An 18896-nucleotide genomic window follows, 5' to 3' on the forward strand; every position below is an offset into this window, starting at 1 on the left:
GACAAACTGGCCCTGGAGCTGACCCTGGAACTGGCCCTGGGTGAGTGGGGAAGCCCCCAAGCCTGTTGCAGCCTGGGACGGGAGAGAAACAGGCGTCGGGGCTTTCCTGTTCGCCGCACCAGGAGCAGGAATGGCAGCGGAGGGGTCCTTTTTGGCTGCCCGCCGTGGCTCTGTGCAGGTGGGGGGGGAATGGAAGGGGGGAGGGCAAGAGAGCGTGGGGCTGGAGGAAGTGGGGGGAGAGAGGAAACACCTGGCAGGAGGGAGAGGGAGGGGGAAACAGCTGGCCCCAAGGAGCGAACAGATGCTCTGTGCGGGGTCGGCTAGTGAAGTCATAATCGTATTTCTTTTGAAAAATCTCAGCCTCCAGACCCTGTCTGCCCCAGAGTACTTTACAGTGATGCCTCATCTGGAACTGATCTGAAGTTACACACATTTGCAAGGTTTTTGGTGCTTGGTAAAAGTATTTGGACACTTGAGGTGAGGTGCAAAATACCACCTTATTTCAGGAAAAATAAACCACCCGCTCAGGCCAGCCCCTGCAGGGTTTAAACGGGGCAATGGGTTAAGGAGAACAGCCTGCTGCCAACAGCCCCTCATCCTTGCCCTGCGTTCCAAAGACCTGCACGTGTCCAAAGCCTTGGAGAATTGGGATCCAAACTGTGCAAGCCTTTGAAGTGTAAAACCAGCCCCCTTTTGACACAGAATGTCTCATATGGTGGTGGCGGCAGCAGTGGTCAGTGCACCAGAGTCTCCGTTTGCTTCCGGTGTTACCTTTTCCTCTCTCCTAATCAGGTGGAGGAAGTGATTCAAATGACATGCTCTTACACATTCCTACTGATGCGTGGGTGGGGTTGGCTCAGACAGTTTGTTGGAATCACCCCACTGACTCCCATTATACTATCAAAGCCATCATTTGTTTTCAAGGAATTCTCTTTTCTTCCCATCTGGAATCCTTGGTTCAGATCCAAACATTAGCATACAGTAGCGTGAGGCCCTGCTGTGAGCACAATCCTATTTCTGAAGGAGACATATTCGAGGGGTATTCGGAATGATCTTGTGAAACAGCTCAGGAACCTCAGATGAACCAGAGGCTGACATCAAGCCATGCCATCATTTACAGCATTTAGGCATGGCTGTCCTTGGTTTCACTCAGACTCATCAGTATTCTGGCTAAAAAAGATTTGTATGTTAACAGGGTGGCGTGAACTGATATTTCACTCTTCATAACCTTTGTTTTGAAAGAATTAAACTGGATGGAAGGACTTGAAAAATATTTGTAGGACACAAGCTCAGGAAAACTGAATCAGAGTTTATGAATGCTAATCAGCTCTAATTGAAGCTCATAACCTTTGTTTCCAATTATAGCTGACTCATTTTGTTTATTTGTTCCTGTTGATCAAGGAAGTGTCTTTGTTCCTTGGAAAAGAAATTCTGTGGCTGCTTAATCACGAAGCATGACTGAGAGACCTTCTAAACTGTTTCACTCATGAAGATGTAGAGCAGTGGGCGTGGACTATGTGTGAATCTGGTTGTTGCTTTGATCACTTCAGACAACCAAGTAAACAGTACAAGAAATGTTAAAGATACCTTAGGCAAGGGGGGGGGAATAGTTTACTCAATTTATTATAGTGATCTCTGACAATGTATTGTTATTTTGTTGGTAGAAAACATAAAATTCCAATTAATTATTACAGCAAGGGATCAAATGGCTGATTACAAATATTTACAAGAACGTGGCATAGCATTTCCCTGACTTCTTCTGCCCTTTCCTCCAACACAAAGCCAACTGGATTACAATGCCAAATGGCTGTGCAGCCAAGCACCCTGCAAATCTTCAGAAATTCCAAAGGTTTGTGTAAGCTGGAGTAAAATGCCAAACTTGTGTTAAAAACAATGCAATTTACTCATATTTGGATAGATTCATACAAACATCTTTGTCAGACCATAGCCCTATTCAGACATTATGTTGTACGGGTGTACAGGTATCTGTGCACAGGAGAGCCAGCGTGGTGAAGTGGTTAGAGTGCTGGACTAGGACTGGGGAGACCCGAGTTCAAATCCCCATTCAGCCATGAGACTTGCTGGGTGACTCTGGGCCAGTCACTTCTCTCTCAGCCTAACCTACTTCACAGGGTTGTTGTGAGGAGAAACGTAAGCATGAAGTACACCGCTCTGGGCTCCTTGGAGGAAAAGCGGGATATAAAATGTAAAAATCATCATCAACATAAAAATGTCTTTGTGTGAACAACTGTGCCTACGTTAATTTTAAAAGTGAACCTGGGTACAGGTTCTTGAATGTATGGGACAGATAAGTGTACTGCTGTGCCTGTGTTCAACATAATGTGTGAATGACAGTACCTGCATGCAGATCTGAACCTATGTATTCTGTATACTTGTTGTATGAGCATTAAACATAACATGTGAATAGGGCTCATCATGTTGTAATCCAACCCTTGAGATTTTCAAGGAGAGCTCGTCTTTCAATTTGAGACATCATGCACTGGACTCTTCCTCCACTATACGCTCACAAGGTTGTTGTTTTTTAAAAAAAGGTGTGGGGTGCTGATTGTCCTGATGTTGTTCTCACTAAGGAATAATTGTCTTCTCCTGGCCACTTTCAGGTACTGTACTTTATGTAGGACTGCCTCTGAAGACAGTCCGGAAACTTCAGTTGCTGAATGCAGACAGGAGAGATGTGTTTGGGGCCAGTGGATCACATCACTAGAGAGCCAGTGTGGTATAGTGGTTAGAGTGCTGGTCTAGGACCGGGGAGACCCGAGTTCAAATCCCCATTCAGCCATGAGACTTGCTGGGTGACTCTGGGCCAGTCACTTCTCTCTCAGCCTAACCTGCTTCACAAGGTTGTTGTGAAAGAGAAACTCAAGTATGTAGTACACCGCTCTGGGCTCCTTGGAGGGAGAGCGGGATATAAATGTAAAAAAAATAATAATCACACCAATTCTTTGCCAGCTTCAGGGGTTATTTATTTGTTTCTGGGCTACATTCAAGGTGCTGGTTATTATACCTGTGCATGGACACAAAAGTCGGCACTGGGTCTGATCCAATTTAATCCGCCCGAGAATGTTGGTTCAGAGTCCTTTGGATACTGCTTAATTTCAGGGTTGGGATTGGAGTTGGGATTGGGGTCGGGATTGGGGTCAGACTAGGGTTGGAGTTAGATAAACCTTAAACACATTTTTGAAGCAACTGCAGATATACTTATTGTGAACCTGGAAGGAAAGTTATCTCACATCAGAGAAATGCATGAAAAATGAGGTAACATCAGAGAATCTAAGGGCAAGTGATGCAACACCAGAGAATCACAGGAGAAAAATAGAAATAGGCTGCTAGTGAGTGAATGGGCTTTTTAAAAGTTTAAAGGCAGGCAGCAAGGTGAACAGATAAAGGGCAGAAGATGGGTCTCCCAACACACAATAACTTCTTTTTAAAAAGTCTCTCACTGCCATTGGGAGCTCTAGAAATATTTTTGGGGAAAGAGGTTGGAGAAGTACGATCCAAACTGGGCTGGCCAAGTTCAGGCTCGGACTCTCTCCAAAACCCTCAAATTTCAGTAAAATCAAACCCTGTCCAATTTTACCAATCCAATTTTGCACTGCCAACTGGTTATATGAATATGGTATGATGTATATTTATATAACACTTTTCAACAAAAGTTCCCAAAGCAGTTAGAGAGAGATTAATGTCCTGAGACTAGAGTACCATAACAATCTGTTTCTCTCATATGTGCCTGCCTGCTCATGAACTCCATTCCACTCCCGATTGCTTTCTTTAAGTCTGCCCCATCAGAGGTCCAATGGTGGGCATGAAAAAAGGGCATTTCTTTTGCTTCAAGCCCAGAATATGGCACAGAGATTCATCTCACCCCCACACAGTCTACTTTTAGATGGGCAGTGACTTATTGCAAAATTACGAAATATATCTGGAGCAAAAATAGTTATATAAAGCCATTTTATGTGTGAACATGTCTGTGGAAACACACACACACCAAAAGCTGATACCAAACATGGTATCACCCTTAGTCGCCTCTTTTCCAAGGTAAAGAGCCCCAGGTGTCAGTTAGTCCTCCCCTCAGGAGGCAGACATGTATTTCTGCTGCTCCTGGAGGGCTCTCAGGAACGTAGTAGTTTGGCTCCTTTGAGGGGGAAGAAAGAACCCCTGATGCAGGAGGGGTCAGAGATGAGTGTGTCTGTGACAGAAGGAAGCCATTTGGCAGTTTTGGGGTACAGCGTAAAGGAAGATTTGAGATCATCAATCTCGAGGTCTGCAGCTGCTGCAGAAAAAATGAAGCCTGTAAGCAATATGGAGCCAGATTTCCTGGGGACTGTCTCTAATCTTACAAGTCAGTCGAATATTTTACAAGGGAGCTGCCCAGGGGAGGAAGCGATAGAACCCCGACAGTCTGGAGAACACAATGAATGCCAAGAAAAAGGTGGATCACCCTCCCGTACCCCTAAAAACTTTGAGGAAACTGAAGCCAGTTCTTCTCCATTGAAATCTATGAGGACCCTTGAAGCTGTAAAAGTGAAAGAGAAAATAATGCAGCCTTCACAGAATGAGGCTGTTTCCCAAACATTACTAACTGATTTAAAGTATATAAAGTCAAAGAGAATGACCAAGTTTAAAGGGGAACAAAATTTTGTTGTGGGAAAGGGGAAGCAATTGTTAGCTGAGAGTTTGACCCCAATACAAAAGTTTCAGAGCCGTGAAATGCTGGTTCCAGGGGGAAGAGATAGATCTCCCCTGAAGAGTCCAGGGAGGGACACTCGCTACCATGAGGAAGATTTTGGGGGTCCTGTTGAACCTGCAACAAAGACAGCTAGAAGAGTTCAATTTGAAATGCGCCCCCAAATAGTAACTTTGCCAGAAGTATTGAGCAAAGATTCATCTCAGCCATTAGAGGCGTCAACCTGCTCTACTGCAGTTTGGCCACAAGATTCCAATGTTGCTTTGGAAATCCCAGTTGAGGATAAAGTTACAGGGAAAATACCCCAGTTTTCAAAGACTGAAACCCAAGGGGATGACTCTGATATAGAAAACCAAGGAGATTACAGAGAGTCAGTGATCTCAATCTCTGATGAAGATGCTGAATGGTCCGGTTTTGAAGATAGTTCAGAGGAGGAAGGTTTAGGAGTAGGCACCAGTGAATTTTTAAGGCCCTTGACAGGCACTGAAATCAGAGCAGATTGGGAGTGCGCTGCCACCTTGACACCCAATCAGTGGCAAGAGTTAATAAATGCAGATTTTGTGGAGGCCTCTACCATTCTAGTAGGATCAGTTCCAAAACCAGTGGACATGTTTGTCTTCTGGGCTTTTTTTCTGGCCCGTATTGATGTCCCAAAAGTACATGACCCATGGGGAGTATGGAAAAAGAAGGGTCTGTACATACTCTGGGGAAAACTAATAAAAGACTCTGAGGTTATTTTTTCCTATTTAAAGGGTCATGAGGGCCCATCTGAAGACACTGTGTCATTAGCCGTTTCAACCTCCTTACTCATTTTGGAAAGATTGCTAACGGTGAAATTGAGTAAAGGAGGGAGAAAAACTTTGAAGGCACTACAATTCCCTATATGGCTAACTGAAGAAGCATTATTAAAAAACTTACAAAAGATAGCCACAAATTGGAAAGAAATCTTGGGGACCATAGATGATTCTACCGGCCCGTCTCCATTTCTAAGGAATGGGAAGGATATACAGTCAATCCTACCACTGACTACTTGGCTGGATTGGATGATCTCCCTCACTAAACATCTGAAACAAAGGGTAAAAGTCATAAAAGAGAAGAGGGTTCAAACTTTAGAGCAAAATGACAAAGAAGGCATGACAACAACATTTGATGATCATCAATCAGGTGGAAAACGGAAGGGAAAGCATCTGAGTAGACAAGAGCCTCGAGTAGGGGTGGTGACTGCAGCATCCTTTCTCAAGCACACAACTCAGTCAGAGTCGATGGACACTAGGCCCAAAGAATATGGAATGGAAGAACTCAACCGTGGATCAACTAAACGACCGCGGTTTGACAAAACTGTAGAAGAAGATCATCTGAGCCCCACCTTCCCCATGCAAGTGGAGGGAGAGTGGCCAAAATTGTCTGCACCATCGACCACTCCGATCACACTGGATACACTGGCACCCGCGCCTTTTGAGAAATTGGGGGGAGACCCAAAGCTTCAACCAACCTGATTGTATCAACGACTGGCGTGTCAACAAGATCGAGCATAGCATTGGGTAAGGCTGCACGGGGAGCCTCACATACAGAAGAGGAAAAACTGGAAGCGGGTTCTGGAAGCCTCATGAAGGTGACGGAGGGAACTCAGCCCTCTACATCGGCAGCTGCAGCAACGACAACCACTGGGACGGTGAAATCATATGCGGCCGCAGCTAATCCTGTCAAAAATTGGAGACCAATGGGCCTGAAACAAGGGAGACCCATAGCAGGGGTAGCTCAAGATGGACGAGCCTCTTTCGAAGTAGAGGACGAAGCACTGGCAGCTATGCCAGATGCAGTTTTTGAAGAGGAGGATCCAAAGAAGAGGTATGTAATCAGATTTCTCTATTTGGGGATAGATCCTCAGAAATGCACTAGAGACTACGTGATCAAGACACTGATTTGTGACACAATGGATTTCCCATTGTCGAGTCTACGGGCGGTTATTCATCAGGTGGGCTCAAAGGAGATAGATGTCTGTCTGCGCACACAAGCTGCCTACCATGGGTTTTGGACAACTTGTAAAAAAGTAGACTCTTTGCATCCGAACCTGCTTTCAGGGTTTCACCTCGTGCCCTTGTTTAAGTCAGACACAAGGGTTTTGACCATCGCCCTCAGGACTACCACCATCCCAGTGGAGGACGTAGCCAAATGGCTAGCACGGTATGTTAACATCTTAATGGGGCTACACGAACGAAAAGACACTTACGGGATATGGACCGGGGAATACAGGTGTGTCGTGGCTCTGTGCACAGACTCCCTTAACGGAAGCATTATGCACTTACCAAAGTATTTTTTTCTGATCAGGCGAGCTTGAGGTATAGCGGGCAGCCTCCTGCCTGTTATTACTGTGGAGTGTACGATCATATACACAGAGAATGTAATACTTCGTTATGCTCGAAATGCGGAGTACGAGGACACAGCTCAATGAGCTGTAAGAAAACCATAAGATGCAACCTCTGTCTGGAGTGGGGCCACACCTATTTCTGGTGCCCCGAGGCCCACTACAACAAGACCAACACGGAAAGGGCGGAGAAAGCTGCAAGAGTGGCAGAATCCGGGGAAAAGCAAGCACAACGACAGGAGGCGAGAGGAGAAGAACAAGGGTTAGGACACCAGCAGCGGCAGGGACATTGTGAAAGGAGACCGGGGGCAAAAGATAGACCTTGGCCCACCCCAGAAGATAATGATAGGGAAGAAGGAATCGGTCTCGAAATGGAGGAAAATAGGCCCGAAACGGAGTGGATTAGAGTAGCCACAAAGAAAGATCACTGACCTATGAAAGAGGGGTCAAGAGATGGAGTTCCATCTACCAGATTTGATCGGGTAGGAGGTAAAGGATCTACCCTGCCACAGCAAAACAGATTTGATGTACTGGGGGAGATGATAGTGATGCCAGATGAAGTCTCAGATGCACGGTGTGAATGGGCCTTGGAGACTACGATGGAAGCCACATCGAAAGTGGTAGCATCAAGCAAGAAGCAAAGAGTACCTAGAAAGCGAGCAAAAAGCAATGATTTGACCTTCGACGTGGCGAAGGGAGCCAAATCAGTTTCCCACACCTCTGAGCAAGAGATTACACCTGACAGGAAGAAATATCAGGAAGATTAATTGCTGCTAGAGAAGGACCGCATGGGAGAGCTTTGGTCACTACACGTTGCGATGAAGCTATTAGAACAGGAGAAAGCAAAAGTCTGTGAACTAATCCAAGCAAAGCACCCAGAAGGCAATCTCGGAGGGGGCGCTGACCCTGAAGTAGAAAAGCTGGACAATATTTTAACACAGATGGGTGAAGACAAAAAAGAACTCACCGTCAGAGAACAAGTATGGCCTTCAAGTAGCGAGGGTGAGGTTACTTACAGGTGAACTTGAAGAGGTAGTACTTATGGGATTGGAATAGGAAAAGAATGATGAATCCGTGTCAGAGCATTTGGAAACTGAGAGTGTAAATTTGACCATGTCACATGATGAACAGCGGAAAGAAGAACCCTCCTCATCTAACAATGGAAGAGAGAAAATGACACAACTCAAATCGTGGGAAGAGCACTGGAATACCCACTGGAATGGGTCGTGGCCTTCGAGAGTGTCGTCGAGCCCGAGGGTCCCTTTTCTTCCCCCCTTCTTTTCACAACCCCTGAACCCCCCACCTCCACCAAACCTACCTGGGGCACAACCGATACTCAGTAAGGCTACACCTCCGTGCATTTCATCGATGGAGGGGGTAGAAGTATCCCCTGAGGAATTATGACACTCGGGGGGAGGGGGTTGTAATGGCTTGCAACGACCTCGAACCAGGAACTCTTATTGAATCGACCGATCTATTGTGTGATCTGCCTCAAGGGGGATTATTCTTTATACCGATGCCTGTATGTACTCTCTGAGCCTGGGATCCTGTGAATTCAATTAGGTTGTATTATGTTGGTCTACATTATGATCTGTTTTTGATTTTATTGCATTATATAGTCTGCTATTCATATTCTGTTATATATCTTGATTGGGGTGTTCTATATTATTCATATTCATATTATATTATATAGTATCATAATGGGGGTTCTCCCTAACACTTTTAATATGGCTACCTGGAATGTTAATGGAATGAGATCTTCGGAGAGGAGGGGAGAGATCTTGAATTTTTTGGAGAAATTGAACTATCATATCTGTACTTTGCAGGAGATTCATTTCCTCAACGAGAACCATAGACATTTGGCCCCAAAAGCGTGGAAGGCTTCTTTCTGGTCGCACAATGGGAGTGGGCAAGCCGGTGTCACTGTCCTGTTTAAGACCGTGCCAGATCTGGAAGTTGAGGGTTCTCTAGAGGTTGAGCCGGGTAGGCTGCTCTATGTGGATTTTGTAGTTAAGGGAGATACAAACTCCACGTCCACCTTGAAAAGAGATTGTCCCTTTCGTCCCTGCGCCTTGTATGCACCCATACAGGCGAGAGCTAGAAAAGCCCTTTGGGCAAAGCTGAAAGATGCCTGTAATACGGGGTGCAGTCTCCTCATAGCGGGAGATTTGGACAATAGAGCAAGACAGTGTGACAGGAAGTTTTTTGTAAATGGCTCTCCAATCTCCTCTCCTGACCCGCCCTTAACTAGGGAAGAACAATCCCTTCAATACTATTTGGAGGGCAGCTTAGATTTGAGGGACAAAGCTCTGGAGACCCCAAACGATTTTGATTTTTCCCGATTAGCTATAAAAATCTTTTCATTTCCCGTTATAAATGTGCTTGGAGCACAGGCGTTAAATTCATGTACTACCATCCACGCTCGGCGAGCCAACTAGACAGATTTTGGGCACCAAAGGCTTTGAAGGTTTACAGGTGTAAGGTATCAGTAACCCCGTGGTAGGATCATTCCATGGTGGGGTTTGTGTGTAATTATGCCAACATATCGCTGCGGGGTAAGCCCCTATGGAGGATGCACCCAAGAACTTTGGCTCAGATCTTTGTCAAAGAGGCACTATTAATGGAACTGACGATGCAAGTGATGATCTTTATGTCATCAGATGATGACCTAGCAAATGCTTGGGACCTATTGAAAAACAGAGTACATCACCACTCCAAACATCGGGGAACTGACTAGGCCCATCACCCCAGAGGAAGTAGTGCTGGTCATTCGCAAGGCAAGAGTCTATCAGCTCCAGGGCCCGATGGCCTGACCTGGGCGTTCTACAAGGAGTTCACAGAACTTTTAGTGCCAGCCCTAGTGAGGCTGTACAATTTTTATCAAGAGACTGGTATACTGAGCCGCACTTTTCATGATGGATTACTGATTTTTTTTTCCCCCAAAAGGGGATGAAATGCTTCTGCAAAATTGGAGACCGATCACCCTGACTAATGTTGATTATAGAATTCTGGCAAAAATATTGAACAATAGATTGGCAAAATTAGGCCCTAAATTGACACATTGTCTACAGACAAGTGCGATCCCTGGGAGGCAAATGACAGACTCTCTATGCCTCCTAAGGGAATTTTTCTGTGAAGTGAGAGAGGGGTGCTGGGAGGCATCCCTCCTGATGGTAGATCAAGTGAAGGCCCTTGATAAAGTCCGACATGACTACCTATGGATGGTACTGGAATCCAAAGGGACTTCCCGGCCGGTTTATCAAATGGATAAAGTTGCTGTACCTGGAAGCTACTGTGACCCCTCAAATCAATGGATGGCCGGGAGACCCGATAAGACTCGGATCGTGGGTCCATCAGGGCTGCCCTTTGAGCCCGTTACTCTATGTTTTGGCTTTAGATCCAGTGCTGGCCTGTATGCAAAGGGAGCCTCGCCTAAGAGGGTTCCAGGTTCTCCTCCCCGCCATCCGGGAATCCTTCTCAGGCGACGGAGGAGAGGTAACCGAGGAGGAAAGGAAGGAAGGAAGGGGAGGCTCGCCAAACCCTCTCGGGTAGGTTTCAGACTTTACTTGGAAATTCGTGGCTCATGCTGATGATGTCACTATTCTATTATCAAATGAAAGAGAGGTAGTTTTGGTTAAAGAGATCTTTGAAGAATTTGGTCAAATTTCGGGATCTGAATTGAATAACGTAAAAAGCATCCTGGTTAGTTTGGATGTTAATAGAGGCCAACTTCTAAGTGTACCCATGACGAGGAGTGACGAGGCGGAACTGCCGGAGTCCGAGCCGGCCTAGGCGGATTCGATCAGGATCTTAGGAATCCTCTATGGTCTGAAAGAGAATATTTGGGAGGAAAACTGGACCCTCTGGGAGAAGGAGGTTGAAACAAAGATAAAGATCTGGAAAAAATGGGATATGTCCATGTTTCAAAAGGTGGTCTACGTTAAAACATACTTGCTTCCTTGGGTTTATAACCTTGCGGCAGTATATCCACCACTACCGGGACTGTTAAAAAAAGTAGAAGGTCAAGTTTTCAACCTGGTGTGGCATACAGCGTCATTCCCTTTGGCCAGAGCTAATGCTTATAAAGCCACAGAGAATGGCGGTCTAGGCCTACCAGCACTGCATCCGCGACTTCTGTCAAATTTTGTCGCCTATAATTTTGGAACATGGGCGACCGCCTGTGTCTGGGGGAAATGTAACCTACTGCAAAAACTTTGGGCCTCCCTCTTCGCCACCCATTGGCAGGGGACAAGGTGGGGTAAGAGCTGGTGGGACGGGGGTTCGTTCACAGGCCGGGTTACCGAAGCCGTGAGAGCGGCCCACCCGGATTTTTTGAGAGATACTCTGACTTTTCTTAAAAAGTGGAAAGTGATGCCAGCCCTCCTTAAAGAGGGTGACACGGTGAGGAACATGAAAGTGAAAATCTATAAGGCAGTGCTAGAAACGACGTATATCCGGCCGGCTACAGACGCAAAAAGCAGAAAACAAACGTTTCCCAGTATCTCCTAGAGTCAGAGGGACCTATCCCCCCCTTCGCAGAGAAAAGGAATAAAATCCCTTATCATCTATGGGAACTGAGATGGAGACTTTACCATCAAGTCTTGCCATTGCGTGGGGCTATGCCCTGGCTGCCGGATGATCAAAAGTTATGTCCCCGGTTAAAGTGTCAAGACGAAGCGCTCACCTCGAATGCTATTCACATAGAAGATCACCAGCACTTTTTTAAGAAGTGTGTAGTAGCGAGAACCGTATGGAGGGCAGTAAGTTTAGCTCTAGATTGGCCCGCTCTGGAGTGCCAGTCATGGGAACAAATAGCTTCCGGTCATAGCGGCGCGTCATGCTTCTAAGGACCGAGACGGAGGTCCAGGGTGAAGAGGGGGAGGAAGGGAGAAGTTGTAGGTACTTACTGGTCTATATCACTATTAGTCATCAGATTGGTAAATCTGTTCGTAGTTCAGGCCATGCATCTCCATGGAAACAGGGAGAGAAAGAAGGGCACTGAAATTAGTGAGGATGTGACATTTAAGTTTTTCTGGAAACTTTTCACCAGTTTTGTTAATGGGGGAAAGCGTACTAGTTCCAAAGCAGACTGGGAGAAATTCTGTAAGTGGACGGAGGAGGTGACCCCCCCGATCACGTAAATGTTTTGTTTCATATCTCCAAAGGTGTATCTAAAGCTGGATTATGTTTCACTCTCAAACTGCTGTATACTTTTCTGGCAGACTGTAAGGTATTTCAATCTGTAAATATTTCCTTTTGTACATAGTGTTTTACCTGTATATATTTTGTATGATGCTCCAGGCTCTGTAAGCACCATAACTGTACCATAACTTTTGAGTAGTTTGACATCGAAACCCCCCACCCCCCAAAAAAACCCCGTTCCCAGGTGCTGTAGCCTAGCCTCATTAGGAAGCTGCTCCAGGCCCCTGATCATCATGGTTGCCCTCTTCTGCACCTTTTCTAGTTCTACAATATTCTTCTTAAGGTATGGTGACCAAAGCTGTAGGCAGTACTCCAGATGTGGCCGCACCATATATTTGTATAAGGGCATTATAATATTAGCGGTTTTTATTTTCGACCCCCTTCCTAATGATTCCTAGCATGGATTTAGCCTTTTTCACAGCTGCCATGCACTCAATCGACACTTTTAATGAGTTATCCAGCACTACCCCAAGATCTCTCTCCTGGTCAGTCACCGAAAGCTCAGATCCCATCAGTGTGTCTGTGAAATTGGTTTTTTTGCCCCAATGTGCATCACCTTACACTTGCTTACATTGAACCGCATTTGCCATTTTGTTGCCCACTCCCCCAGTTTGGAGAGATCTTTTTGCAGCTCCTCACAATCTGTTGTGGATTTCACTACCCTAAATAGTTTAGTATGTGTCATCTACACATTTGACCACTTTGCTGCTTATGATCAACTTCTACATAATTTATGAACAAGTTAAAGAGCACTGGTCCCAGTAACGATCCCTGGGGGACCCCACTTTCTACCTACCTCCATTGTGAAAACTGTCCATTTATCCCTACTCTCTGTTTCCTGTCCTTCAACCAGTTACCAATCCACACATGAACCTGTCTCCTTATTCTATGACTGCTAAGTTTACTCAAGAGCCTTTGGTGGGGAACTTTATGAAAAGCTTTTTGGAAGTCCAAGAATACTATATCAACTGAATCACCTTTATCTACATGCCTGTTGACACTCTCAAAGAACTCCAAAAGTTAGTGAGGCAAGACTTTCCCTTGCAGAAGCCATGCTGGTTCTCCTTCAGCAAGGCCTTTTCTTCTGTATGTTTAACAATTTTGTCCTTAAGTATGCTTTCCATCAATACTCAGAGATCATGCTGTCCACTAATGCAGCATCTATACTTTTTACAATGCCTGAACAGGGCTAAGGATCTTCCATCTTCTGGATAATAAAACAGAACCCAATCCCACCTCCTTCGGGTGGTCCAGAAGGATGTCAGGGTTGATGGTATCAAAAGCCACAGAGAGATCCAAAAGGATCAGCAGAGTCCCTCTGTCGACAGCCAGTTGGAGATCATCCAGCAAGCCAACCAAGGCAGTCATAACCCCATAGCCCACACAAAAAGTCAGTTTGATATGGGACTAGATAATCTGCATCATCCAAAACTGCCTGGAGCTGAGAAGCCACCATCCGCTCAACCACCTTGCCCAACCATGGAAGACTGACCATTGTATCTTGCTGGGTTGCTTAAAGGAGGTGGGATTGGGTGGCACTGTTTTACAATGGTTCTGTTCCTACCTCTCCAGCAGATTCCAGATGGTGTTACTTGGAGACTGTTCTGAGAAGCAAGAGCTAAAGTGTGGGGTTCCATAAGGCTCCATACAGTCTCCAATGTTTTTTAACATCTACATGAAACCACTGGGAGAGATCATCAGGGGATTTGGTGCAGGGTGTTATCAGTACATTGATGACACCCAGATCTACTTCTCCATGCCAACTTCATCAGGAAATGGCACGACCTCATAAAGTGCCTGCCTGGAGGCAATGTTGGGCTGGATGAAGAATAACCAGCTGAAGGTGAATCGAAACAAGACGGAGGTACTGTCTGTGGGGGGTCGGGAGAGATGGTTTAGATCTACCTGTTCAGGATGGCGTTACATTCCCCATAAAAGATCAGGTTAGTAGTTTGGGAGTGCTCCTGGATCCAACACTCTCATAAGTTTCTCAGGTTTGAGGCTGTGGCCAGGAGTGTTTTTTATCAGCTTCGGCTGATACGCCAGATATGTCCATTACTGGAGACAAATGACCTTAAAACGGTGGTACATATACTGGTAACCTCTAGACTTGACTAGTGTAATGCACTTTATGTGGGACTGCCTTTGTACATAGTTCGGAAACTACAGCTGGTACAGAATGCAGCAGCCAGGTTGGTTTCTTGGTTTACCCGAAGGGACCATATAACACGGATTCTAAAAGAACGGCACTGGCTACCGATATGTTTCTAAACAAAATAGAAATCACTGGTTATTACCTATAAAGCCCTTAACGGCTTAGGTCCAGGGTAATTAAGAGAGTGCCTTCTCTGTTGTGAACCCTGTGGCCTATTAAGATCATCTGGAGAGATCCAGTTACTGTTGCCACCAACTTGTTTGGTGGCAACCCTCTGTGGCTGCCCCAGGTCTTTGGAATGTGCTTCCTTGCTGAAACAAGAGCATCTCCTTCTCTGTTTGTTTTTAGGAGGACCCTGAAGACATACCTGTTTTCCTTGGCTTTTATCTGAAATTTTAATTTTAAATTTAAATTTTAATGTGTTTTTATCTGTTGTTATTTTTATCTGTTTTTATGAATTTTAAATGTTTTGTATTTTGTTTTAATCTGTATACTGCCTAGAAATTTCTATATTAGGTGATATAGAAATTCAATAAATAAATAATAAATAAGAAGGGATTAGCACTTCTTCTGCATATATCCATTGTAAACATTGATTGAATAGCATTATTCTATCTATCTATTTATTATTTTCATTTGTATTCCGCTCTTCCTCCAAGGAGCCCAGAGTGGTGTACATAGTTAAGTTTCTCCTCACAACAACCCTGTGAGGTAGGTTAGGCAGAGAGAGAAGTGACTGGCCCAGAGTCACCCAGCAAATCTCAAGGCTGAATGGGGATTTGAACTCAGGTCTCCCTGGTCCTAGTCCAACACTTTAACAATACATCACTACACCACACTGGCTCATTACTACATCACGCTGGCTCATTACATCAAGTGTAACATTATATCAAGTGGAACCAAAAAACAAAACAAAACAGAACAGAACCCAAAACCCTGACAAAAGAAATGAGCTGGTTTTGGTCCTCAAAACATTCTAGCTACATGAGCAGTCAGCTGCAATCCTGAAAGTGCTTACACATTTGTTCATTGACTTTAGCACTCGTGGGCTCTTAAGTATTTTTGAGACTTGTATTCTTGGTCATCAACTGATAAAACAACTGGATCTTACAAGATGTATTTCTGATGTTTGTTTCTTCCTCTTAAGGAACATATGCACAGTGGTTGGAACAACTGCATCTGGTTTGCCACAATGCTTGTCATGTAATTAGACCAGTGGTTTCATTGCTTTGCTTGCTTGTCTTCATATGATGTGGTGATACGAGTGTTGGTGTTCTTTCATTTGGTTTTGTCGGGTGGCCTACTGAGATCACCACCCTAGGATTTCCCCATCTGTTTTACTGCTGCAGAGTTCCAAATTTCTACCAGAATACAGGTGAAGGAGTTGGTTTCTTGTGGACACTGACATTCAAGGAATAAGTGCATGCTTTGCAAACCAGAAGAGGTATTCACGGTGCTCTTCCAGACAGTTATATATATTTCAGCTTCAATCCAAATTACAACAGGAGATAAAATGAGAAATCTACACAATGTTCAAGGATCTTGTATACTATGCTTACCTCCATCTGCTGGCAATCTGTGACAATTTGTCAAAAAACCTGCATCCCCCCCCCCGCCAAACTCCTTTTATTCTAACTTGAAAAAACCAGCATTTCCATGGATTGCCTCAAATTGCCTACAGATGATGCTAAGAACATTACATCATGGGGATTTCTCGTTTTACCTCCCATCATAATTTGTGCTAGAGCTGGAATGCACCGCTGTTGGAATGTACCACATGTTCATTCAGAATAGTCTTAGCTCATTGTAATATCTGTGCAGGGAGCATAAAGTCTAGTGTGGATTATAGCAAAGATATTAGCCCTCTTCAGACATTCATGAACACCACTGCATTCATAGTTGCAGCTCCCAAAGCGGGGAGGAAGTTCTACCCCAGAGCTGTCACTCACCCCCTTCAGCCAGCCACTCATGGTTATGGCTCTGTTTGAAAGGGGAGGTGCCATATCTGTGATGGTCGGTGCTTCCATGATCGCCTGAGGTTGCTGCACATTAAAGTGACAGCTCTGGAGAAGGGCATCCTCTCTGCTGTCGGAGATGTAACCGTGAGTGCAGTGCCACAGCGGTGCTCTTGAACATCTGAAGAGGGTTATTATGCTTCTTTATTACGGGCATCCTGGGATCAGTAGCCAGCATACTGTGCAATAGGACATCAGCCTAGTACCATTGCATCTGCATCTGCATTGACTGATTGATTGATTAAATGCCGTCAAGTCGGTGTCCACTCTGAGCGACCACATAGATAGATTCTCTCCAGGATGATCTGTATTGCATCTGGACAATTTGAATAAACTGAGCAAGTTGTGCAAATGCTCAAATTATTTTCAAAATATGCTGCTTTGTTATGGGCACCCTGGGATCAGTAGCAGCATACTGTGCAATAGTATATCAGCCTAGCAACATTGCATCTTTACAATTTGAGTCAATTGAGCAGCCCGTGCAAATGTAAAATTTGCACAAACTGTGTTATACAAGAGTAAACCCATTGGAACTAACAGGCTTATGCAACAGAATCTGTGCAAAATGTTTGCATTTGCTCAACTTATGCAAATGGCAAAAGTAATGCTCAAATGCAGCATTACTAGGCTGATGTACTCTTGCATAGTATGTTTGCCAGTATGCGTATTTATATAAGGAATAGGTACTGGTAGATTTCCATTCTACCACCAGTATAGGAAATCCTGACTATCTACCCGGGAGCTGGACTCATAGAAGTCAAAGAGGAAAGGGATGCAGGAGCATAGAGCATAGATGGCGGAGACATCCCTTTGCATCAGATCTTTAGAACTGGCAACTCACCTTGGAATGAAAAACAGAGGTTGGCCTGGAGTGGGTTACACATTTGGCAGCTGTCAGTCTGCATTTTAATTTAAAGGTCCAGGGCAAAAAGACAGATCCAGTATTGCTGCTTCGACAATGATAGTTCCTATTGTCCATGTGTTGGTAAGACTAATGGGTTAGTAGGTTATATGTTAGTACTGAAGTGCATGGGGGAAAAGCTGTCTTAGTGAGTTTATTGAGGGAGGGAGGATGATCACATGACAAATTTTCTTGGTTGCATGGCCATTTTTATGATAACTGATAACTGGTTGAGAAATTCAGATGCTGTCCAAATTTGATATTCCTAACAGATTCATTGTCTCAGTTCCAACTATTCTTTTGATTGGTTCACTATCTCAGCCAAAATGCAACTTTGTGAAGACAAATGTAATTGGTAAACTATTTCTTATACACAATATGTTTACATTTTCTGTCAACATTTATTTAAAGTTACAAATATCCCCTAAAAGTGCTACTCTTCATACTGTTCCTTGCCAACAGATTTGATGTGAACATAGCTAATATTTCATTTCATTTCCCAACACTTGTGGGTAAAGTTCCAGCAACTGGTGAAAAATATTGGTTTAAAAACAAACATATGAACACCCAAAGACTTTCCATGTTTGCTCCACCACCCACAAAAATACTATAGTAGCAAGTCCTGTAATGCATGCTCTTTACTTTCAGATGTCATTTCTCCTTCATCTCCTGAAGGAGATGTCTCTGTCTCTGTTCGTTTCAATTTCTTTCTTTCCTTTAATTGTGAATGAATTTCTGGAAATGCATAGTTTCCCCCCTCCCTTTTTGCAGGGGATATAGGTTTGGATGTTCAGGACAGCTGTCTCTCTGTAGTCAGGGACCTGAGGGACCTGGCTGAGCAGGCTTCCTTCTTGACAGAAGGATAGCCTGCACAACCAATTGGGTTAGAGTTGAGGAAGGAGCTTCTAAGGCCCACAGACTGCGGTTCCAACTTCGGACATACCGCAGCCTGATGGGAACCTCGCGTTGAGGTGACAAAACTTCATTCATCTTGGTGGTTCAGATTGGAGTCCCAATCTTGAACCCTTGGTTTTGTCACCCTGTCCTACTGAGGGGCCCCACATTCAGACATAATGTCCGTAGAACCGCAGGCCATGTGGTTCCACATTACATGTGAATGAGGCCGAAATCTGATATTAACGCAGTGCATGCACTCCTGGTTTCCAGTCATAAGAACTCAGAAATTTTTGCCCACGTTTTGGATGGCACCACAACCCAACATTTAACAGAGATTGACAAATTAATGACGTCTGTTAAATGATGAACATTTCCAGATGCTTACGACCGGAAATTAGAAGCATGCACACTGTGTTAATTTCAGTTTTCACGTTTAGCTGGCATCATAGGGATTGGGACCTGCCCATTTAAAATAACTAACATATACAGCAGGGGCGTAGCAAGGTTGTAGTGGGCTCAGAGACCACATTTTAAAATGCCCCCACCTCACTGAAGCTCAGCTCATGAAGTAAAGAAATCTTAAATTAGGCTGAATAGTGATAACAAAAGGCAAAGTAAAATCTTTCTTTCTTTCTTTCTTTCTTTCTTTCTTTCTT

General features: G+C 44.6%; 2 long non-coding RNA genes across 3 annotated transcripts in view; one reads left to right on the forward strand and one right to left on the reverse strand.

Annotated features, from left to right (window-relative positions):
• Positions 1-18896, forward strand: part of LOC128339437 (uncharacterized) — a 115703-nt gene that overhangs the window by 95934 nt on the left and 873 nt on the right. The gene's annotated exons all lie outside the window — the stretch shown is intronic.
• Positions 1-18896, reverse strand: part of LOC128339398 (uncharacterized) — a 110971-nt gene that overhangs the window by 49372 nt on the left and 42703 nt on the right. The gene's annotated exons all lie outside the window — the stretch shown is intronic.

This window comes from Hemicordylus capensis, chromosome 1 (assembly GCF_027244095.1).
Source record: "Hemicordylus capensis ecotype Gifberg chromosome 1, rHemCap1.1.pri, whole genome shotgun sequence".
In the NCBI taxonomy this organism is placed as follows: Eukaryota; Metazoa; Chordata; class Lepidosauria; order Squamata; family Cordylidae; genus Hemicordylus; species Hemicordylus capensis.